This window comes from Sus scrofa, chromosome 12, assembly GCF_000003025.6.
Source record: "Sus scrofa isolate TJ Tabasco breed Duroc chromosome 12, Sscrofa11.1, whole genome shotgun sequence".
Taxonomy (NCBI): Eukaryota; Metazoa; Chordata; class Mammalia; order Artiodactyla; family Suidae; genus Sus; species Sus scrofa.
In genome coordinates this window covers 40,186,686-40,205,090 of record NC_010454.4, presented here as the reverse complement: position 1 = coordinate 40,205,090, position 18,405 = coordinate 40,186,686, and the positions used below count along the sequence as shown (strand labels likewise).

At 44.3% G+C, this 18,405-nt stretch overlaps 1 protein-coding gene across 1 annotated transcript in view; it reads left to right on the top strand.

Moving 5' to 3' along the window:
• The window catches only part of LIG3 (DNA ligase 3), a 51,973-nt gene continuing 33,581 nt past the window's right edge, over positions 14-18,405 (top strand). The window contains exon 1 of the mRNA XM_021066161.1: positions 14-1,318. The gene's annotated coding sequence lies outside the window, so the exon portion shown is untranslated. The remainder of the gene's footprint in view (positions 1,319-18,405) is intronic.

Sequence of the window (18,405 nt, the reverse complement as noted above, 5' to 3'; positions counted from 1 at the left end):
ATCGCCGGGACGGAAGCCAGAATCGCCTCGGGTCCGGCCGCGAAGATGGCGTCCTCCGCGTCTGCTCGGCCTTCGGCCGGGAAGCGAGTGGTGAATCAGGACGAATTGCGGAGGTTGATGAAAGAGAAGCAGCGTCTGAGCACCAACCGAAAACGGATAGAATCTCCATTCGCGAAGTACAACCGTTTGGGGCAGCTGAGTTGTGCCCTGTGTAACACCCCGGTTAAGAGCGAGCTCCTGTGGCAGACTCACGTCCTCGGAAAGCAGCACCGAGAGAAAGTGGCCGAGCTGAAAGGCGCGAAGGAGGCCACCCAGGGTCCGTCCGCCAAGAGGAAGGCACCAGATGCAGAGAGCCAAGATGCCAAAAGAGTGAAGGCCTCTCCGGTGCCTCAGGTACAGCCCTCCACTTCCGCCTTGCCCACCAACTTTGACAAAACCGGAAAGGAATCCACTAGAACGACCCTCAGTAAGTCTTCGGGACTCGGTTTACTCCCTGATTATGAAGATGAGGAAGAGGAGGAGGAGGAAGAGGGGCAGGGAGGAGGAGGAGAAGGGAAGAAAGGGGATGCCAGTAAGCAGCCGTCCAACGTACCGAGCAAGGAACACTCACTTCCCTCCTCGCGGGAGGCAAGTGGTAGTCGGCTGCCAAGCGGCTTTTCAGATACAAATCCTCCCAAGGCCCCTTTAATTCCTCATTCGGGGTCAATTGAGAAAGCAGAGATACATGAAAAAGTAGTGGAAAGGAGAGAAAACACTGCCGAAGCATTACCGGAAGGGTTTTTTGACGACCCTGAGATAGATGCGAGGGTACGAAAGGTTGACGCCCCAAAGGATCAGATGGACAAAGAGTGGGACGAATTTCAAAAAGCCATGAGACAGGTGAACACTATTTCCGAAGCCATAGTTGCTGAAGAGGATGAGGAGGGACGGTTGGACCGGCAGATTGGAGAGATCGATGAGCAGATAGAGTGCTACCGTCGGGTGGAAAAGCTGCGGAATCGCCAGGATGAAATAAAAAATAAGCTTAAAGAGGTGCTGACCATTAAAGAATTGCAGAAAAAGGAAGAGGAGAATGTTGACAGCGATGATGAGGGAGAGCTACAGGATTTATTGTCTCAGGATTGGCGGGTGAAAGGGGCTTTGTTATAGGATTTCACAGACGCAAGATTTCTACACCCTCTACGATTGTATAAAAAGTGCCGTCTCTCAATGTAACGTTTACTCCATGCCTAGAGATTTGGTGACCTAACTGGGTTGTTGAGATACAAGGAGCCTGTGAAGATACCGCTTTGGAAAACTGGTGTAAAATATTTTTGAGGTAAAAGTGTTTTTGAAGTTTTTAAAGTATTATATACTAAAACGCCCACTTTTTCACACACAGATCTAAAGTTTGAGTTGTAAAAGCTGTAAGCTGTAGATACTGTACATAGTTAAATATATATTTACTTAATTCTGCTTTGAAGTTTGTAAATTAATAGAAGTCAGACCAATGGACAAGCTTTTAGATGAAAACCAGGTGTGGCATCTGAGGTGGATATGGCTTTTTCTTTTCTGACTCCCTAAATCTAACTCAAGAGGGTTGGGGGGACTGTTTAAGAACACTATTCATAATACATGTTATTCAAGGCTAATCAGTTCTCCACATATTCCATTTCGAAACCATATTCCAGGAGAACATGGTGAAAGATACATGCCAAATATGACTAACCTCCTTAACCCAGAGTTTCTCTTTATTGAACCAGTGCTTTTCAGATGTAGGTACATGTGTAGATCTCATACAAAACTTTTTTTTAAAGTGCACGTGAGGGAGTTCCCTTGTGATGCAGTGGGTTAAGAATAGGGCAGATGTCACTGCATCAGCTCAGGTTACTGCTGTGGCGTGGCTTTGATCCCTGGTTCTGGGACTTCCACATGCCGCAGGCCTAGCCCCCTCAAAAAAGTGCACGGTGAATCACCTATGAAGCTTTTTAAAAAATTCATGTGCCCAAGCCCTACATTTGGAGAGATTGAGTAAATCTGGAGCAGGGCTGAGACATATGTATCAAATTGAAGGCCTCCCAGGTTATTCTAATAAGGCCAGAGTTGGCATGACATTGCTCTACATTCAGAACCCATTTATATATTTCTAGGCTTTGTTTTTTTCTTCAAGTGACAATTTCATAAGTTTACTATCTATTGCATAAAAGAAATGCCACCTTTTATTTGTATCCCATCTAGTCTTAAATTTTATGATTACATATTTTGGTAAATTAGCATTCAGAATTAACAGGTTTTATAAATTGTAGGAAGGTGGCATTAAGTTGTTTCTCTGGTAACACTTGTGCTGATCATTGATAATTGAAATCGCTTATGCTGATCATCGATCATGAAATTGAAATCACTCCTCCCTTTGGAGATAGAGGTATTCAAATAAGAAAAAGAAATGAGCAGTGTTCCAGGGATAGGCATGCATACAGCGCATTAGAATAAACGTGAGCAGGAGTTCTTGTCATTGTTTAGCTGGTTAAGAACCCGACTAGTATCTATGAGGATGCGAATCTGATCCCTGGCCTCAATCAATAGATTAAGGATCCAGTGTTGCCACAAATTGTGGTGTAGGTCACAAACGTGTGGCTGTGGTGTAGGCCAGCAGCTGCAGCTCCAATTCGACCCCTAGCCTGAGAACTAACATATGCTGAGGGTGCGGCCCTAAAAATACAAAAAAAAGAAAAAAGGAATAAAGAATGAGCAGTAGTAATAATAGCTAAGACTTTCTTACAGTATAAGCTAGATAGAGTTCTAAGTGCTTTACAACTCAGTCTAACTTCCCTAAAGCCCAGGTTTTAAGCCCAGGGATAAGGTCTGTAAAAGCCTTGAATGTTGAATGAAAGAATTCTCCATGTAGGCAGTGTGGGAAAAAAAATGGAAGTTTTTGAGCAAAAAAAACATTATGGAGGTGTTCCCGTCGTGGCACAGCAGAAACGAATCTGACCAGGAACCATGAGGATGTGGGTTCAATCCCTGGCCTCACTCAGTGGGTTAAGGATCCACCGTTGTCGTGAGCTGTGGTGTAGGTCACAGATATGGCTCAGATCTCAAGTTGCTGTAGCTCTGGCGTAGGCCGGGGGCTCTAGCTCCTATTAGACCCCTAGCCTGGGAACCTCCATATGCTTTGGGTGTGGCCCTAAAAAGCAAAAAAAAAAATTATGGAAGATTATTATTTTAGTTGCAGTATACAGATGGGATGAACATGGGTGGGGGAAGGAAGGAAGCTGGGAGACTACTTGGAAACTACAATTTAAAAGCAGGGTGACTAGGACTTTAATTAGATTTGTCTTAAGAGAAAAGTAATAGAATTTAAAGAATTTTACCAGAAGAGCTAACATTTCAGTGATTAGAAGTGAAGGAAAACAAGAGATAGAGGAGCTCTCTTGTGATCCATCAGGTTAAGGATCCAGCGTTGTCACGGCAGCAGCTTGGGTTGCTACTGTGGTACAGGTTAGATCCCTGGCCTGGGAACTCCACATGCCACAGGCACGGGCAAAAAAAAAAAAAAAAAAAAAAATGGAGATATACAAGGAATTCAGGAGTTTGGGTTTTGTCTAGTGTGGATGCCTTTCAAAGATATCTAGGCATTCCTCCTGTGGTGCAATGGAACTGGCATTGTCTCTGCAGCGCCAGGATGAAGTTTCAGTCCCCAAACCACAGTGCGTTAAAGGATCCAGTGATGCCAAAGTTGTGGCAAAGGTCACAACTGTGGCTCATATCGGATCCCTTGCAGGGGAACTCCATATGCTGCGGGGCAGCCAAAAAAAGAGGGAAAAAAGTTTTCTAACACTTACGGAGTATATTATTTGGCCTTTGGCAGAAAGCCTCCACTTTCTTGAGCTATCCAGCTGATCTGCAACAGCAACAACTTTAGCTTCATAATGTGAAGGGCATGTCTGCATCAAATGTGTGAACTCACACAAAGTTTTCTCTATTTTATCATTTTATTATTTCAGGATGTAAGAAAGTACAGAGGAGGGCTAGAGTGGTGGGCCCACTTCTACGAGGGCCTAAGAGGCGAGGCTAATGATTTAGCGGAGCACTGTACGTTGAAAATGTAATGCAAGGAGTTTCTCTTGTGGCTCAGCAGTAGCAAAACCAACTAGTATCCATGAGGATGTGGGTTCGGTCCCTGGCCTTGCTCAGTGGGTTAAGGATCCAGCGTTGCCATGAGCTGTGATGTAGGTCACAGATGTAGCTTGGATCCAGTGTTGCTGTAGCTGTGGTGTAGGCCATCAGCTGCAGCTCCAATTCATCCCGTAGCCTGGAAACTTCTATGTGCTGTGGGTAGAGCCCTAAAAAGACAATATATATTAGATGTGTATGTGTGTGTATAAATATACATATATAATATATATGTATAATACAAGCCTCATGCATATTTTAAATTTTCTAATAACCACATGAAAAAGTAAAAAATGTGAAATTAGTTCTAATGTATTTTAATGCAGTATATCAAAGATATTAACATTTCAGTATGTAACCAATATTTGAATATGAATGAAATGTATTACATGTTTTGGGTTCCTGTGGAAATGTATTTTGAACCTGGGTGTATCTAACAGCACATCTCAATGTGTACTGGCCACATCTTAAGTACCCACTAGTCATATGTGACTAACGGCGGCACCATACAGGATAGTGCAGGTTTAAGAAAATGGTGTCCAGGTGGAAAAATAAAACATGCCCAGGAAGCAGTGAGCAGTCCAGTTTAACTAGAGCAGTGTTTATTCCTGACAACAATGGGAGTTACAGTTGAAAGGGTAGGTTACAATAGGTTACAAGCTGTTGTGGAGGTCCTTGAATGCCATGCTCTGAGAAGTTGGAACCTTCACTAAGTTGAGTATCCTTAAGGTTGTTGAGTCCTTAATCGTAACACAGTTAAAGAAGAGTTTAAAGGAGTTCCCGTCATGGTTCAGTGGTTAGCGAATCCTACTAGGAACCATGAGGTTGCGGGATTGATCCCTGGCCTTGCTCAGTGGGTTAAGGATCTGGCGTTGCTGTGAGCTGTGGTGAAGGTTACAGACGCAGCTCAGATCCTGAGTTGGTGTGGCTGTGGTGTAGGTTGCAGATGCAGCTCAGATCCCGCGTTGCTGTGGCGCTGGTGTAGGCCGGCAGCTACAGCTCTGATTAGACCCCTAGCCTGGGAATCTCCATATGCCGCAGGAGCGGCCCAAGAAATGGCAAAAAGACCAAAAAAAAAAAAAAAGTTTAAAGGAGCTCCCTGATGGCCTAGTGGTTAAAGATCTGGCATTGTCACTACTATGTCGCAGATTCAGTCCCTGACCCAGGAACCTCCTCATTCTCTGGGTGCAGCCAAAAAAAAAACAAAACAAAACTGCTGGAGTTCCCTTCGTGGCTCAGCGGAAATGAATCTGACTAGTATCCATGAGGATGCAGGTTTGATCCCTGGTCTTGCTCAGTGGGTTAAGGATCTGGCATTGCCGTGAGCTGTGGTGTAGGTCACGGACGCAGCTCAGATCCCAAGTTGGTGTGGCTGTGGTGTAGGACAGAGGCTGCAACTCTGATTTGACCTGTAGCCTGGGAACCTCCATATGCTTTGGGTGCAATCCTAAAAAGATCAAAAACAAAAACACCTCCCATTGGTTTTTTGTTTTTTGGGGTTTTTTTGACTTTCTGCCTTTTCTAGGGCCGCACCCACAGCATATGGAGGTTCCCAGGCTAGGGGTCTAATCGGAGCTGTAGCTGCTGGCTTACACCACAGCCACACCAATGAGGGATCCAAGCCATGTCTGGCCCTACAGCACAGCTCATGGCAACGCCAGATCCTTAACCCACTGAGCAAGGCCAGGGATCAAACCCACAACCTCATGGTTCCTAGTCGGATTCATTAACCACTAAGTCACGACAGGAACTCCTCCCATTGGGTTTTTAAGAGGACCAAAAACCTCTCAAAATCTCCCACTGCTCTGTATCCCACAGGACGAGGGATGGGGCCCTGGCCAAAATCTAGCGAAACTTTGTTGGATTTGAGATTGGTGTAGAGGACTATAGGGATTGTTGGATCTCTCTTGATCATCCATACCTTGGAGAGCTCCTTCATACCTCTTAGAGCTGGGTGAAGTAGGTTTTGGCACTAGACTGTGAGTAGCAGCAATGTTCCCAATAAGAATTGGTCCCAAGGGTTTCTTCTTGTTACTTGTTCTCTTTCTGGAGACCTCCCTAGTTCAGCCAACATTTACAGGCACACCTCGAAAGATATTGTAGGTTCTGTTCCAGACCACTACAATAAAGAGAATGTTGCAGTACAGCACACCACGCAAATAATTTGGTTTTCCAGGGCACAGAAGTTGTTTACACTATACTACAGTCTATTAAGTGTGTAATAGCATTATGTCTTGAAAAAAAAAAATGTATATACCTTAATTTAAAAATTCTTGCTAGAGGAGTTCCCGTTGTGGCCCAGCAGAAACGAATCCAACTAGGAACCATGAGGTTGCAGGTTCGATCCCTGGCGTTGCTCAGTGGATTAAGGATCCGGCATTGATGTGAGCTGTGGTGTAGATCGCAGATGTGGCTCAGATCTGGTGTTGCTGTGGCTCTGGCATAGGCCAGCAGCTACAGCTCCGACTAGACCCCTAGCCTGGGAACCTCCATATGCTGCAAGTGTGGCCCTAAAAGGATAAAAGACCAAAAAAAAAAAAAAAAAAAAAAATTATTGCTAGACAATTCGACCTCTAGCCCAGGCACTTCCATTATGCCACAAGTGCGATCCTAAAAAAAAAATTCTTGCTAGAAAATGGTAACCATTATCAGAGCCTTCAGTGAATCATAGTAATACCAAAGATCACTGATCATAGATGACCATAACAAATATAATAAAGGAAAAGATTGGAATATTGTGAGGATTAGCAAGATGTGACAGAGACACAAAGTGAGCAGATGCTGTTGGGAAAAATGGCCCTGAGACTTGCTCTATGCAGGGTTGCCACAGTCCTTCAATTTGTTAAAAATAAATAAATAAAAGTGGGAGCTCCTAGCTGGCACATCAGGTTAAGAATCTGGCACTGGCACAGGTTGCGGCTGTGGTGCAGGTTCAGTCCCTGTCCCAAGAACTTCCATATGCCACGAGTGTGGCCAAAAAAAAATGCAACAGTACAAAGTGCAATAAAATGAGGTATGACTGTGTACCAGAATTATTATAAATACTGCAAAGGTACTCTTCTCACCCAATTCACTTACCAATTGAATACAGTTCCCCTCTTGGAAAAAAATTACTCATCTCCTAACTAGCCTTCAAATACTCGTTTGTCCAGTGCCTTACAATTTTCAAAATGCTTTCACATTTATATCATCTAATGATGAAAGTAATGACTAGTACTTACACACCAGGGAACAAAATAAGATACTATGGAATTAAAGTTGCAGGAAAAAGAGTATAAGTTAACCTGAAAACCTGTAATGTAACAATAGATTAGTATGGAGCAGTGGAAAGATCGGGGAATTGGCAAGAGAAAACAAAAGACATATTCATGTTCCCACTCTGCTTTTTAGAGAAACCCATTCTACTTTTTAATGTCTGGTGATCTTGGGCAAGTCGCCTCTCTGAAACTTAGTTTGCTGTACTATAAAATGACCCCATGGGTATGTGGCAAGAGACTTAATGATGCAAGCATGTGAAAGGGGGTTATAAACTGAAGTTTATAAAAATAAAGCAATGAAAGTATTTCTACTAGTAGTATCTGGTCTAACCCTGCCCCATGATCTTAACTTAATCGTAGGCTAATTTAATATTCTTTAGTTCCCTCTTTAAAATAAGGGGATTAGAGCAAAAGGGTTTTTTTTTTTTTTTTTTTTTTTTTTTTTAGATTTAACTCTAAATCCTTAATTTTACCATTGTGTCAACTGTTCTGGAGAAAGAGATGGCTAAAAGAGCATCACTTTTACTTGTAAGGTTTGCCCAGGATAATCCCAGTTGTCTGGTGTAATTATGAGTAGTGCCCCCTTTCACTCTAAACACTGTCCTTTTTGTTTATATGTGTGTTTTTATATATGCTTTTTTACATATATTTTTATGTAAGTATATTTTTCATTTTTATACATAAATACTTAATATAAATACATATAAAAATTGGCTATGAGGAAAAAAAAACACTTTCTAATGAAGACAGAATGAAAGGTCTTAATGGAAGTAGTATGTTTCCTGCTAAGGATGCACCAGTTGGCTAGCTACTTGGCTGAATGTTGTGCAGGGGTATTTCGTAAATATGTATATGGGTAGGAAGGGTGGCTAGATGATGCTAGATTGCTTTTTTTTGGCAGGGGAGCTTGGCATGCAGAAATTCTCAGGCCAGATATCAAACCCCTGTCACAGCAGGATCCTTAATCTGATGAGCCACCGTGGAACCCCTGGCTTTTTAAATACTGAGAGTCTAGGGAGTTCCCGTCATGGCTCAACGGTAACAAACCTGAGTAGTATCCATGAGGTCTTGGGTTCAATCTCTGGCCTCACTCAGCGGGTTAAGGGTCTGGGGTTACTATGAGCTGTGATATAGGTCACAGACGCAGCTCAGATCCTGCATTGCTCTGGCTGTGGTTAGGCTGGCAGCTGCAGTTCAGATTCCACCCCTAGCCTGGGAACTTCCATATGCCGCAGGTGCGGCCCTAAAAGGCAAAAAATGAATAAATACTGAGAGTTTAATAGCCTGTATGATACCAGGAATTTGAATGCTTTTTTTTTTCTTCTTTTTTCTTTTCTTTCTTTCCTTTTTTTTTTTTTTTTTTTTTTTTGTCTTTTTCCATTTCTAGGGCCACTCCTGCAGCATATTGAGGTTCCCAGGCTAGGGGTCGAATCGGAGCTGTAGCCACCAGCCTACACCAGAGCCACAGCAACGCGGGATCTGAGCTGCATCTGCGACCTACACCACAGCTCACAGCAATGCCGGATCCCCAACCCACTGAGCAAGGCCAGGGACCAAACCCGAAACCTCATGGTTCCTAGTCGGATTCGTCAACCACTGAGTCACGATGGGAACTTGGAATTTGGGTGCTTTAAATTTGAACAGGAAAAAAAGTTTCTATAACTCTCCATTCTATTTCCTATCTTCATCTCCTCCTTCAGTGACCTCATTCATTGCCATGGGTTTAAATATCACCCATATACTGATGACTCCCAATTTATATGCTCCTTGACCTTTCTCTTGGCAGGCATCCTTCATTCCCTTCCTTACCAAATCTAATGGGTTAGTTAAGTCCTGGCAACTCTGCCTCTAAAATATGCCCAGAATCTATCTACTTCTTTCTGTCTCCACTGGTCCTAGCTGCCAACATCTGCATTAATTGTTGCCTGTCCCCATCTCAGCCACAAAAGTAGGCAGATCTTTTAAAAATTTAGATCAAGTCACTCTGTTACTTAAAACCTTTCATTATATGCTTCCATCAGACTCAGGGAAAAAAAGAATCCAGACTCTATCAAGCCTACATGATGTTCTGTGGTTACCAGTTCAAATATCTTCTGCTTATGAACTGCTAAACATGACTCCATTAAAGGAGGTGAACATAACTGCTTTATGTTGAAATGTTATCAGTTAGGAATGGTGCCCTGGCATGGCCAAGTTTTTTTAATTTTTGAGAGATATTGCAAGTCAGGATTGTTTTAGTGAAATCTCAAAAATACCATATGAGGGAGTTTCCACTGTGGTTCAGTGGGTTTAAGAACCCAACTAGTGGCGTTCCTGTTGTGGCGCAGTAGAAACAAATCCAACTAGGAGCCATGAGGTTGCAGGTTCCATCCCTGGCCTCCCTCAGTGGGTTAAGGATCTGGCGTTGCCATGAGCTGTGGTGTAGGTCACAGATTTGGCTCCGATCTGGCATTGCTGTGGCTGTGGTGTAGGCCAGCAGCTATAGCTCCGATTAGACCCCTAGCCTGGGAACCTCCATATGCTGTGAGTGCAGCCCTAAAAGGACAAAAAGACCAAAAAAAAAAAAAAAAAAAAAAAAAAAGAACCCAACTAGTACCCATGAGGATGCCGGTTCAATCCCTGGCCTCACTCCGTGGGTTAAGGATCCAGTGTTGCCCTGAGCTATAGTGTAGGTCACAGATGCAGCTCAGATCTGGCATTGCTATGGCTGTGGTGTCGGCTGGCAGCTACAGTTCAGATTTGACCCCTAGCCTGGGAACTTCCATATGCCATGGGTGCAGCCCTAAAAATACAAAAACAAAAAAGAAAAAATATGATCTATGGGACCCCACTTCATTAACTACCTTCTAACTTCATGAGCTATACTCTCCCCCTTTATTCTCTATGTCCTGGGTCTCAGATGCTAACTGTATTCCTCAAACATGCCATTTCAGGACCTTGAGCTTCCCTCTGCTTGGAAACTGACCTCAAACAGCATGGCAGTGTTTTCATTCAGTTCTCAGCCCTAATGTCCCTTTCTCGGATGACATAAATAGCCATTCCCCAACTTCTGTCATTCTATCATGTTTTTCTATGAATTCAGTAAACATACCACTATCTTAAATTAGCTTGTTTATAAATTTTGTCTCTCCCCAGGAAAGACAGTTATGTGCCCTTGTAAACTCCATAGGGCAGGGAGCTTGTCTTTCTTGCTCACAACCACGCCCATAATGCTTGCTAAATATCTGTTGAATGAGGAGTTCCCCTCCTGGCACAGTGGTTAACGAATCTGACTAGGAACCTTGAGGTTGCGGGTTCGGTCCCTGGCCTTGCTCAGTGGGTTAAGGATCCGGCATTGCCGTGAGCTGTGGTGTAGGTTGCAGACACGGCTTGGATCCCACATTGCTGTGGCTGTGGTGTAGGCCGGCAGCCATACCTCCATTTCAACCCCTAGCCTGGGAACCACCATATGCCGCGGGAGTGGCTCAAGAAATGGCAAAAAAGACAAAAAAAAAAAAAAAATCTGTTGAATGAATACCCCTGTAGCAGGAAGTTGCTTGGAAAAGTGGTTTTTTTAAAAAAAAAAAAAAAAACAAGCTGGTGTTCCCATCATGGCTCAGTGGCTAACGAACCCAACCAGTATCCATCAGGACTCAGGTTTTATCCCTGGCCTTGCTCACTGGGTCAAGGATCTGGCATTGCCATGAGCTGTGGTGTAGGTTGCAGATGAGGCTTGGATCCAGCGTTGCTGTGGCTGTGATGTAGGCCGTCAGCTACAGCTCCAATTCGACCCCTAGCCTGGAAACTTCTATATACCATGGGTATGGCCCTAAAAAGACAAAAAAGATCAAGCTGACTCATGGAATCAGACCAAAACCAAAGTCAATTCAGCAACTTAAACAAAAGGATAAGAAATCTCTGGCATATCAAGCCCCTCCCTATTCTTAGAGCACTAGTGCAAGGAGATACGCACAATAGCCTCTTGAGTGTGATGGGCCACCTCTGCATTTAGCAGCTCATAAGAATTCTTCCTGGCACCAAACAAGCAAGAGGGATGTCCATATGTCAGCAGGAGCTGGTAGCAGCCCTGATTGCCTAGAGGTCTTTCAAGCGGAGAAAAGGAGGAGTAAAGTGATTCAGTAGTGGAGTTTGATTGAAGTCAGAAGTACAAACTGCCTCCCAGCCACTCTGAGCGCTCAGCCCCCTTCTCTGTCATCACCGTTTCATTTGGCTCACTCCTGTCACTTGGCAGTCAAAGCTATTCCAAGTGAGTCTTTGCACCCAGCCATCATCCTTTGAAAGCACTCCCAGTCTCAGAGGAGGACCCAAGTTCCATCTGGCTGCACTCACATTTTGCTGCAGCATTTGGCCATTTGGCAGGCTTCAAGCACACTAGGGAGCCAATGGTCACCTTTAGAGGAGTTTGGATGACCATTCTGGTTGTGTGGTTAGTGATGGGAGTTATTGTTTTTGTTACAAGTGTGGTTTGTTTACTTGTTGTCCTGCCAAATGTGGTTGTAAGAGAATATCAAACCAGGCTGTCAGGTTCTTATTAGTTAACATTCACTGGATTCCTACCAGTCTGGCGTAATGCTGGGCCTTGACATACACCAGCTCTAATCTTCTCAACAACCCTGTAAGGTATATAGTAATACCATTTTACAGATGGAAAACCGATGCTCAGAAGTAAAGGAACTTTCCCATAAGGCCCCTACTGTAGTCTGCGTCATCATTATTTAACTCATATTTGCATAGTGAGAGTATTATTTTTTATTGAAGTAGTTGATTTATAACGTGAGAGTATTAGTCACCAAATTTCAGATCAGTTTTCCTCAACACCCCCCAAAAGAAATAAAACAATTATTGCCACCTCCATTTTAAGATGTCTAGGGTGGAATTCCCATTGTGGCTCAGTGGGTTAAGAACCTGACAAAGTGTCCATGAGGATACAGGTTTGATCCCTGGCCTCACTTAGTGGGTTAAGGATACAGCATTGCCACAACCTGTGGTGTAGTTTGCAGATGTGGCTCGGATCCGGCACTGCTGTAGCTGTGGCATAGGCCTGCTTGCAGCTATAGCTCCAATTCAGCCCCTAGCCTGGGAACCTTATGCCACAGGTGCAGCCATAAAAGAAAAAACAAAACAAAAACCAATGAAGATGTCTAGGGAATTACTGGGTGGCTCAGTGGGTTAAGTATCTGGCATTGTCTGCAGTGGCTCAGGTCGTTGCTGTGACTCAGGTTCCATCCTTAGCCTAGAACTTCCGAATGCTGAGGGTGTGGCCAAAAAAAAATATGTCTAATGATTTGTTCAAGGTCATTCAGCAAGTTAATTGCTAAAGAGTAGATGTAACTTGATTCCCAGACCAATGTTCTCTATATTTAAGAATGAAATATGGGAAATGGGAAGAGGATCTCCCCAAATAGCAGGAATTAAGATTAAAGACTGGAGTTCCCATCCTGGCTCAGCAGAAACGAATCCGACCAGTATCCCTGACCTCTTTCAGTGGGTTAAGGATCCGGTGTTGCTGTTGGCTATGCCTCAGGTGTGGCCCTAAAAAGCAAAAAAAAAAAAAAAAAAAAGAGAGAGAGAGAGAGAGATTAAAGAAGTTTACTGTCAAGGTTAAGGGAACTGGTGCTGTTTAGAAACCTTGGCTGGGCTGGGAAGGCAAATATTTTGAAGTTCGTTAAATCAGATTCCCTCCATACTCCCCTGCCTTACCTCCATTACGCCAGCAATAAATTTGTTTTCTGATAGGAGCTAGAATGACTTCAGTTCCCAAACACTCTAAATGAGAAACAACAGTTACACCATGCCCATGGTCCATCACTTTTTAACCAGGTGACCTTGGGAAATTTACTTCACCCTTACTTTCTCCAACTACAAAACAGGGAGAATAAGGAATTCCAACTGTGGTGCAATGGGTTAAGAATCCGACTGCAGTGGCTCGGGTCACTGTGGAGGCACAGGTTCAGTCCACCCCTGTGCAGTGGGTTAAAGGACCCAGCATTGCTGCAGCTATAGGCTGCAGCTGCAGCTCTGATTCAGTCTCTGGCTGAGAACTTCCACAGGCCATGGGCGTGGCCATAAAAACAAAAACAGCAAAAAACCAGGGAGAGTAATAGTTTCTATCTTCTGAGGTTATTGAGAGGATTAAATAAGTTAAATTCTTGTAAATGATTTTAGTACAAAGACTCAATAGTAGTTTAATAAATGAAGACATGACCCTAACCTTCAAGGAAACTGCAGTCTGGTTGTATTGTAAACAGTGGAAGATATTGGGCAGGACCCTAATCAAAAGTCCAGGGTCTTCCCACTCACTCCTTATGTAGTATCTCCCTCTTCAATTTACTCCCCAGCCTTCATTTTATTCGCTCTGGGTACTGTGATGTCTGGGTGTTCTCTAAGGACCCGCTCACCTCTCTCACTGTGATACTGTGGTTTTTTTGTTTTGTTTTTGTCTTTTTAGGGCCGCAGGGGAGGCATATGGCAGTTCCCAGGCTAATGGTCGAATCTGAGCTGCAGCTGCCAGCCACAGCCACAGCCACAGCTGATAGGAGCTCTGTCTGCGACCTACACCAGAACTCAGGGCAACGCCAAATCCTTAACCCACTTAGCGAGGCCTGGGATTGAACCCACATCTTTATGGATACCAGTCAGATTCTTAATCTACCGAGCTACAATAGGAACTCCCTATACTGTAATTTATAATATAGTAAGAAATACAGGAAGTTCCCATCGTGACACAACAGAAATGAATCCAACTAGGAACCATGAGGTTTCGAGTTCCATCCCTGGCCTTGCTCAGTGGGTTATGGATCTGGTGTTGCTGTGGCTGTGGTATAGGCCAGCAGCTGTAGCTCCAATTAGACTCCTAGCCTGGGAGCCTCCATATGCTGTGGGTGAGACCCTAAAAAGACAAAAAAAAATATATATATATAAACTTTGGCCTTCATCTCCATTTCTGACTCCTAAAATCCTTGGAATTTCCTAAGTGATTAGAGAGTGTAGCGTGATAATGGTGTTACTTGTTATTCTAAACAAGCCCCTTTCAACCACACCTGAGTTTATGTGAATGATGATCAGTGCTGTTTACATGGGGAACTTACCACTGATTAGGGAGCTAGAACTTCCAATCTCACCCCCGACTCAATATCCAGTTGAGTTCAATCACCAAATGCCCATGATTTAATAGAGCACGTCTATGTGATGAAGCCTCCATAAAAACCCAAAAGGGTGGCTTTAGAGAGCTTCCAGGCTGGTGAAAATGGAGGCGCTGGGAAGGCGGCTGCCTACAGAGGGCACAGAAGCTCTGCATCCCTCCCCAAATACTTTGCCCAATGCATCCCTATCCTGAGTTATATCCTTTCCTAAGAAACTGGGAATCTAGGAAATAAATTGTTTGCCTGAGTTCTGTCAGCTGCTCTAGCAAATTCGTCAAACCCGAGGACGAGGTCATGGGAATTTCTGATCTATAGCCAGTCAGGAGCACAGGTAACAACTTGGATTTGTTTTTTTGTTGTTATTGTTTCTAATTATTTTATTTTTGTCTTTAGGGCCGCATCTGTGGCGTATGGAGGTTCTCAGGCTAGCGGTCAAATCGGAGCTACGCTGCCTATCTACACCACAGCCACAGCAATAATGGATCCTTAACCCACCGATCGAGACCAGAGATCAAACCTGCATCCTCAGGGATTCATTTCCACTCAGCCACGACCACGACAGGAATTCCTAATTATTTTCTTGGCCATGCCCACAGCATATGGAAATTCCTGGGCCAGGGATCAAACCTGAGTCACAGCAGTGACCCAGCCCATTACAGTGACAATGCCAGATCCTTAACCCCCTGTGCCACAAGAGAACTCCCACACCTGGATTTGTGATTCGCAATGTGGTGGCAGGGGGCAATCTTGTGGGACTGAGCATTTAACCTGTGGAGTCTGACACTAACTCTAGGTAGATAGGGTCAGAATTGAATTCAATTGCAGGTGTCAACTGAAAAAGCAAAAGCACAACCTAAAAGCTGAGAGTTACGTTTTATTCAGTGGACAAAACTGAGGACAGATGCTCAAGACACAGCATATCAGATAACTGAGAGACTGCTCCAAAGAGCGGGGCGGGGGGGTGGGGGTGGGGAGACCAGGATATATAGGAATTTTTGCAACAAAGACCAGGTGGTAAGAATATCAAAAGATTACCATTGGGAGTTCCCTGGTGGTCTAGTGGTTAGGACTCAGTGCCTTCACTGCTGCAGTCCAGGTTCAATCCCTGGCCTGGGACTTGAGATCCCACATCAAGCCACGGTACACCGTGGCTCTAAAAAATAAAATATAAATAAAAAATTACTATTAATTAAAGAGAACCAGATTTCTCAAGGAATTTAGCACTTTTATCTGTGTATGGGAAGATGCAAGAGTCTAGGCTCACTGAAATCTTTCCTTTGATATGCGCCTCAGCTACCTGGGGCTAGTATCCCCCAGCTTTCTCATCCTGAGTTTCCTCAGGGCTCTCTTGGGGTCGGGGGGGGGGGGGGGGGGGAGGGTTGGGAGGTGGCCTGAGTGGCTTGATGGCTGCAACATCCTTTTTCTACTGACATGGCAGGGGGCATTCTTAGTTCACAAAGGACACCCAGCTGGTGTCACAGAATTGCTTAATGTCTGGAGAACCCACATGTCTGGTGTTAGAAGTAGTGTTCAAGTATTGTGTATAACGTAAATGAAAACAATAGAGGTTTTTCCTTTACAATCACCAAGATCAAGTTAGGAACTGAAGGCCAGAGAGGGAGAGAACAGTGGTAGGCTTCCGTAGGAGGATTTGGGTGGAACCTCCCAGAAACAGGGCCAATAGCCACTGGGGCTCTCCTAGTATGAAGGAAATGGCACGAGGAACAAGAGAGGAAGGGTTTCACCTAGAACTGGAAAACTAGGGGTCATCAGTGCTGCCTGTCGACCAGCCCATAGTCCAGTGAAGACAGAACTTAAGTTTCCTTCCTAAATAGGCTCATTTCAAGAGTTCCCATTGTGGCGCAACAGAAACAAATCTGACTAGTATCCATGAGGATGCAGGTTTGATCCCTGGCCCTGATCAGTGGGTTAGGGATCTGGCATTGCCGTGAGCTGTGGTGTAGGTCACAGATGAGGCTTGGATCTGGCGTTGCTATGGCGTAGGCCAGCAGCTACAGCTCCGATTGGACCCCTAGCCTGGGAATTTCCATATGCCATGGGTGCAGCCCTAAAAAGAAAAAAAAAAAAAAAAGGCTCATTTCTTGATAAAATAATTTTTTCCCCTTTGAAAATTATTAACCTGCCTCCAAAAAAAAAAAAAAAAAAAAATTCAGGGAGGATGGTAGTAACTTTGTGTCTCCCTCACTCCAAATCTTGTGACCTCATCCCTGCCCCAGAAGCCCCATCTCTGTGCCTTGGAACTACTCCCAAAGGCACACCCGACTGGACTCCTCAGCTCTGTCCTACTTCAACCTGGCAGCTGCAGCACAAAGATATTTGAAGGAGAGACTTTCAAAAAAAACCCCTCCAGTTTTTTTTTTGAAAGCCAACCTCTACAGTCTTTATTGAGAATGAAGAGCCACGGGCTGATGTGAATTATTTCATCTTTCTACAGCTGTTCCCTTTTAAATATTTATCCTGGCAAACATCACCACCATTTTTTACAACTTATGTTAATTGTGTGACTATTAAGCAAACCAAACCGTAAAATCAGCTCTCAGTGCTGAGATTTATGTGATTCACAGACCAGAGCTTATTAGAAAAGAAATCCACTGAGTACAAACTAGCCTCACGAGTGCCCCACACTGTTTCTAGGAAGGTGTGAAACCTTTTCCCTATTGCTGCATGTGGCTTCCAAGCTTCCATAGCAGCACTGAAATAGAACAGAAGCTACCCATTTCCCTGTGTTTTTTTTTTTTTTCAAACAATCCTGATGAGTGAAAACCTGAAGTCGGGGATGCTACAGCCCTAAAGGGGATCAGTAAGCTCTGAAAGGCTCCCAGACAGGATCAGTGCCCTGGAGGATCTAGGATTGAGGTTAGAGGGAAGCCCTCAATAGTGGGGGTTTTGTTTTGTTTTGTTTTTTGCTTTTTTGGGCTGCACTGGCAGCACATGCTAGTTCCCAGGCTAGGGGGTCGAATCTGAGCTGCAGCCACAGTCCTACACGACAGCCACAGCAATGCCAGATCCTAGCCGAGTCTGCAACCCAGACCACAGCTCACAGTAAAGCTGGATCCTTAACCCACTGAGCGAGGCCAGGGATCAAACTCACATCCTCATGATACTAGTTGGGCTTGTTACTGCTGAATGACAACAGGAACTTCCTAATCGTGGTACTTTGAACAGCTAGGAACAGCAGGAGGTATCCTGCTTATTCACCAAGGTCCTTGATGTGGATCATGGAACTGCTTCGAGACTCCAATAGAAGGTCTCCCTCCAAAAATGCACTTACTGACAAATACTTCTATAAAATGTCAGGAGTTTCAAGAACCTGCTTGAGCCTATCCACAGATCCCCTAGGAGTCCATGAGCCTTAGCCTTACCATTTTCACTGTTATCCCACCCAAGCTGCCCTCATTTCTCCCCTTTTTATAGTAGCCAACTAACTCATCTCCCAGTTTCTTTTCACAGAAGGCAGAGGAACAGCAATCCTGTTAAAAGCTAAGTCAGATCCTGTTACTAACCTGCTCAATATAATCCACTAGCTTCCCATTTCACCTACAATAAAACTCAAGATGATTTTTTTTTTGGCCACCCGAAGCATGCAGAAGTTCCCTGGCCAGGGATCAAACCTGTGCTATAGCAGCATCCAGAGCCACAGCAGTGACAACGCTGGATTCTTAACCCACTGGCTGTCAGGAAACTCCAAACCCCAACATCTTTATAATGGTTTACAGAGCCCTACAGGATCTATCTCCAGATACCCTGCTGACATCTCTAGTTCTTTGTGGCCTTAACTCCTGCTGCTCTGGACACACTCATCTCCCTGTGACCTCTCAGTAGGACAGATACAT